The sequence below is a fragment of the Rousettus aegyptiacus genome, unplaced genomic scaffold (assembly GCF_014176215.1).
Source record: "Rousettus aegyptiacus isolate mRouAeg1 unplaced genomic scaffold, mRouAeg1.p scaffold_m13_p_1, whole genome shotgun sequence".
Lineage (NCBI taxonomy): Eukaryota > Metazoa > Chordata > Mammalia > Chiroptera > Pteropodidae > Rousettus > Rousettus aegyptiacus.
In genome coordinates this window covers 94,521,105-94,527,342 of record NW_023416284.1, presented here as the reverse complement: position 1 = coordinate 94,527,342, position 6,238 = coordinate 94,521,105, and the positions used below count along the sequence as shown (strand labels likewise).

General features: G+C 48.7%; 1 pseudogene; it reads left to right on the top strand.

Moving 5' to 3' along the window:
• Window positions 1-536: 536 nt before the first annotated feature.
• LOC107514702 lies at window positions 537-1,554 on the top strand (annotated as a pseudogene).
• Window positions 1,555-6,238: the final 4,684 nt, after the last annotated feature.

Genomic DNA, 6,238 nt, shown 5'->3' with positions numbered 1-6,238 from the left:
GCTCCTCTCTGCCTTGACCAATCAGTTCTTTTGCCTAGAATGCTCTGCCCTATCAATAAACAGCCTGTTCACTTCCTCTAGGAAGGCTTCCTTGATTGCTATCCACCGCCAGAAATTCCTTTTCTTCCTCAGAGACTTGGTGTTTCTCTCTGTTTACTTACATCTCTTCTGCCCCATTCATTAAGTCACACATTCAGTTGACAAGTATTGAGCACCTACTATGCGTCAGCACTATGACAGAGGTTATGGAGTAAACACAGTCGCCTGCCCCTTAGCCCACAATGTAATAAGGAAGGTGAGCCTGTTAACCACTAAAATATGGTGGGAAATTCTTGGAACAAGTGAGTCGTGAACACCCAAAGGAGGGGCATCGAAGTCTGCAGAAAACAGAGGGTGCTGCTGCTAAGGCTTCCTAGCCTTTTGGCTCTCTAGGCGGCGCCACGGAGGTTGGCAAGAACAAGTGCCCTACAAAAGGTGGCAAAAAGGGAGTCAAGAAAAAAGTAGGCGGCCCATTTTCTAAGAAATATCGGTCCGATGCGAAAGCAGCAGCTATGCTCAGTTTAAGAAATACTGGGAAAACACTAGTCGCAAGAACTCAGGGTTTCAAAATTGCATCTAATAGTCTCAAGAGTCATGTTTTTGAAGTGAGCCTAGCCGATCTGCAGAATGACAAGACTGCATGTAGAAATTTTAAGCTAATTACTAAGGATGTTCAGGGCAAAACTGCCTAACTCATTTCCATGTCATGGACCTCACCCATAACAAAATGAGTTCCACGGTCAAAAACTGGCAGACCATGACTGAAGCTCATGTTGACATCAAGGGTGGTTACTTGCTTCATCTGTTCTGTCCTGGTTTTACTAAAAAACACCGCAATCAGATTCGGAAGAACTCTTACGCTCAGCATCAACAGGTCCACCAAATCCGGAAGAAGACGATAGAAATCATGACCCAAACGGCACCAATGACTTGAAAGAAGTAGTCAGTAAATTGATTCCAGAAACACTGGAAGAGACATAAAAAATGACTTGCCAATCTATTTATACACTCCATGATATTTCTACTAGAAAAGTCAAAATGCTGAAGAAGCCCAACTTTGAATTAGAAAAACTCATGGAGTTTTATAATGAAGGTAGCAGCTCTGGAAAGGCTACTGAGAATGAGACAGATGTTAAAGTTGAAAGAGCTCATGGATATGAGCCCCCAGTCCAAGAAACTGTTTAAAGTTCAGACTTTTCATGGAGACAAATAAAACCTATTGAAGATATTGAAAAACAAAAGAGAGAGAGAAAAGAAAAAAAAGAGCTTTCTAGCAGAGGCGACCCGAAAGATGAAGGATGAATTAACTCTCCAGTGGACAAGATAAGAAAATGCATTCAAAGCAGAAGGAACAGCATGTGCAAAGGGGTGTGGGCTTGAGAGACCGGGGCAAGACCAGGAAGAAGAGCAGGGAGTCCAGCACATCAGGGTGCCCAGGGGCTGGAGCATGAATGGCAGGGCATAGGCTGAAGGCCCTGGCAGGATTTGTCTGCAAAGTTGATTGAGGTGCTTATGTGGTGGAAGAGCATATACAGAATTTTAAACAGAGGAGCCCCTGATCTGATGGTTATGAACACGTCCCCTCTGAGTGCGGGCAACGTCTCCATTGCAGGGCTCTTGGGGTCCTTGACATTGATAAGCCTCATACTTTCCCCCCTCTGCTTTCAAGCCCTAGGGAGAATGGAAATGCTCAGTTCTCTGCAGCCCAGACAGGGGGAAAGAGAGAGGAGGGAGGGAGGGAAAGACGCCCAAGCACAAACTGTGGGGCTGGGCAGTCACAGGGCTGAGAAGAAAGCTCTGCCCTAGGATGCACAGGGAGCTTGTGAGCAGACTGGGGGCACCCGAAAGGCCTCTCGCTGAGAGCCTTGGGGCAGCAGGGGGCATTTGAGGCTGCCAGGGTGGAACTGTCAGAATTAGGGACCTATGTGCTGTGAGTGTGTGTGGTTTGTATGTGAGTATGTGGTATGTGTATATGTGTGTGTGTGCGGTATGTATGTGTGTGGTGTGTGTATGTGTGGTATGTGTGGTGCATGTGTATGCAGGGTGTGCACATGTATGTGGGTTTTGTATGTGGTGTGTGTATGTGATGTGTGTATACATGTGGTACATGTGATGTATGCATATATGTGGTGTATGTGATGTATATGTGGTGTGTATGCATGTGTGTGATGTGTGGGTATGTGACATGTGCATGTAGCATGTGTATGTGTGTGGTGTGTATCATATGTGTGGCGTGTGTATGTGATGTGTGTGGTGTATGTGGTATATGTTGTGTGCATGTGTGCATGAGTGTGTGTGTGTGTGTGTGTGTGTGTGTGTGTGTGTGTGTGTGCAGGGAATCTCTAGGGGTTCATGAAGGTGTAGCTCTTTCAGGGGACAATGAGAACTCCCAGGGAAACATTTATCCCCAGTGAGCCAAGGCCTGGGAGGGGACAAGCTTGGCCTGGTGTGTCCCCAGAGGCTCCCCCTCACTCTCAGCTCTGCCTCACCTGCTGGTCTCTAGCCTTAGCCAAGCACAGTACCTTTGGAGAGCTTGATGGCCTGTGACAGACAGGCCTGTGATCAAGGGACGAAGTGGCTCCAGGGACGATGCAGGCAGCCAGCCGAAGCCTGTTCCTGTGGCTTGTGTGGTGCTTGACACCCCTCCCCATGCCAGCCTCACCGCCCTCCCTTCCCTCTCAGCCCCTACTGCCTGGCAGGAGCTGTCTGGGTAGTCACATGGTGAGCAGAGACCATGCCACCAGTACCAATGAGAGGAGTGGGCCTTCGTCACCAGTCCCTGACTTGGAGGGGGAAAGCTAAAAAAAGCTAGCCTCCCTCTCAGACTTCTCTGGACTGTCCCCTCCCTTACACAGTCAGAATTTCCCCTCTGCCACACTCTCACTATTGCTGAGACTGTCTTCTGGGAGGACTTGGGGCTGCCCCTTTAGCGGGTGTGGGTCCAGGCTTCAGGCAGCCACCTGCCTTCCTTCCCTTCACCTTTTCCAGGACACTTCCCATATTTTGGCTTCCATATGTCCTGGCCCCTTTATGGTCTAGATGTTCCTAAGTTGTGTGGTCAGACTGAGGGCTGTAATTAGTCAGAACCATTCAGCTCTGTGAAGAACACAGGGAGACAAAACTCCACCTTCCCCAGTTGAGGGCTGGCTGCCCAGGCAGGGAGTCTGCTCAAGGGTGTAAAGACAGCAGAAAGACAAGACAGCAAATGAGTCACCCCTGACGTGGGTGGCCGAGAGGACGTCAGCGAAGAACGTAAACAGCTTTCTTCTTCTGCAGCATGTGAACTATCTAGTTTCAAAGTTGGCATTCTCAGGGATTGGGCAAGGCTTGCCCTGGCGTCCACCCTACTGTTCAGGAAGAACTCACGGTCATCAGAGGCAGACAGCAGGTGGGACTGAGGGAGGTGTCCCGGGAAACAGGAAAAGAGAGGGAGGGTTGTATGTGAAATAGCAGCAGGGCTATTTATAGCAGCCAACAGTGTAGGAGGCAGGAGCCATGCCCCCAGGAGGTGAGGCGGGGCGATGGGGGGGTGGCGCGGGGCGGGGGCAGAGGGATAGATTGTGTTTCTGGGGGAGGAGAGCGGGCCTGGCAGAGTTAAGGCCAGGATCTGGTCAGGAAGGCGCCAGAAGGGAGGCAGCGAGGCAAGCCCAGGCCAGGAATGGTGCCAAGCTGTGCCTGAGAAGGCACCCAGAGTGCCAGCCCAAGGCCAGCATACAGGACCTCACACACGCCCCCACCTCCCACCCCCAGGTCAGGTTCCTTTTATCTCCAAAGAGCCATGGGCTGTTCAGGACCACTGAGTCCTTCACAGCAGCTCATAAAGAAACATGAGTTGCTTGGAGAGAATCAACAGATTTCCAAGAAGAGTAAGAGAACCAATTGTTCTTACACAGTCAGCCAATTGCCCTGCCCACTGGTAACCTTTCTCCCATGGCCCACCTCCCAGCCTGAGCCACTTCTTCCCATCTTCCTGCACAATAGCAGAAGCCGTTCTCTGCCTGCAAGTCCACCATTAATACACCTTCTCTAAGCTCCTCTTTTACATACATTCCAGGAGAATTATTATATAACCAACCACACGTAGGCCACTAAAATCCAGTTCTCCCATAAAAAACTACAAGATTCCTTCCTTCCTTCCCATCAGGGTTCCCCCCTCGTTCTTTCAGCACATAGCGCCTGTGCTCAAAACTTGGAGGAAAGGTGACAAATGATACTCATAAACCCTGCCTGAGGCCTAAGTCCTACAAGACCCCGAGAGGGCCTGTGTCCTGGTGTTAGCACAGTGCCTGCCACGCAGCAGGCCCTCCACAAATCTTTCGTGAGTTCTGAGCATGTAGGAAGGGGTTGTGGGAGAGTGAGTTTGGCTTTTGGTGTCCCCTAACCTCATTGTCCACTCTCGCCAGGTTCCGTCGAGCCCCAGCCCTGTCTCCCCCTCCTCTCCCCACCCCTCGAAGTCAGAACACACTCTTCAGTTTTCTACCCACCTCAGGGCTCCATGCTCCAGTGTGAGTGAGGCACCAACCCATCCTCATCACAGTCCCAGTCCCTCACAAGGCAAATCAGAAAGATTTGCTGGCCGAATGCCCACTCTAGCTTCAGTTTCTTGACATTTTTTAGAGGCCAGCTTCCTCTGGTCTACGGGAGAAATATATCTAGTTTATGTCTTACTGGGTGTCACAGCCAAGTCCATAGCCAATGGCCTACAAGGCCCAACTCCCTGGCCTCATTTCCACCAGTTTCCCCTCTCTCAATCTGCTCCGGACACTTGGCCTACTCCTGCCCTTTGACTTGCCAGACACATTCCCACCTCAGGGCCTTTGCACTTGCCATTTCTATCTACAACTCTGTTCTGCCAGATATCTGCATAGCCCACCCTCTCACCTTCTTCAAATCTTTACTTAAATGTTACCTTCTCACCAAAGCCTTTCCTCATCCCAATATACCCTTCAAACCGTAACACTAACGTAGGTAGGAGGCGAGAGAATTAAATTTTTAATCAAGCCACAATCAGAGACTGCAATATGCTGATCAGACTGCAGCTAGGCCAGGAGGACACCTTCAGAACAAAGGAAAATGTCTGTTTGGATTACTAACAAACCATTCCCCACGCCTGTTAAGGGGGATCAGGAACCAAGAGTCATTCCCTATGGCTAAAACATAGGGAACCTATGAATTAAAGGCTGGGAACTGCCAGCAGGCCTTTCACTCTAAATATCCTTACCTTTTCACATTACATACTCTTCCCCTTCCTTGCTGTATGTCCATATCAAAGGAAATGGCTTAACAAAGTCTTTTAAACTATGGCTCACGGGTTCTAAAGAATGATATATAAACTGAATTCCCTGAATACTCTGGGTCCCTCTCAGTGCCTTTATTCTGTCTTTCTCACTGTCCCTCTCACTCTCTGTGTCTGAGAGGAGACCTGTCTGTGGAATATCACCCCTTTTCTAATAAACTTTCCTTTGACTCTAACTTTGGCGTGTGTGTTAAATTCTTTCTACACTCTCCACCAAAGGACCTTCTTCTCTCGGTAGAGGGTTTGGTCTCCCCATCCACTCAGGGAAACTTGTCCGGTTCTACATCAACACCACCACGCATTCCTAGTCTTTCTCCTTGCTTTATTTTTCTCACTTTCTGATATACTGATTTCTTTGCTATGTTTATTATCTGTCTCCCCTACTAGAATGTTAGCTCCATGAAGGCAGGCGTTCTTGCCTATTTTGCTTACTACTATAGCCTCAGCATCTACAACACCATCTGGAACATAGCAGATGTTCAATAAATATCATGGAAGAAATCAAGGGGAATTTTTACTTTCTGTCTCTCCCAAGCTCTCACAAGACAGAAACTCCAGGACTCAGCTTCACTCTGAGCGAAAGTCCATTCTGCCTCTGGTCCCTGCTTCAAACTCTTCCCTCCTGGACAAGATGCAGCTTCTACTTGGTCCCCAGCAGGACGAGAGGGAGTAAGCCACACCTCTCTTACTGCCTTGCCCTTTAGTAGAGGTAGAATTGGGAGCTACAACCTGGGATAGGAAGAGAACTTAAACTGATGCTATCTGTGACTTCTCTCTTAGTCCAAAGAAAAAGTGGTGCCTTCCTTTCAAACTATAAATTGGTAAAATTTTAAAAGGTGCACGTTGGAATCTTCATCTATAGAGTTTCTCTAAAACATTTTGTTTCCAGAATCCATCCTTAGA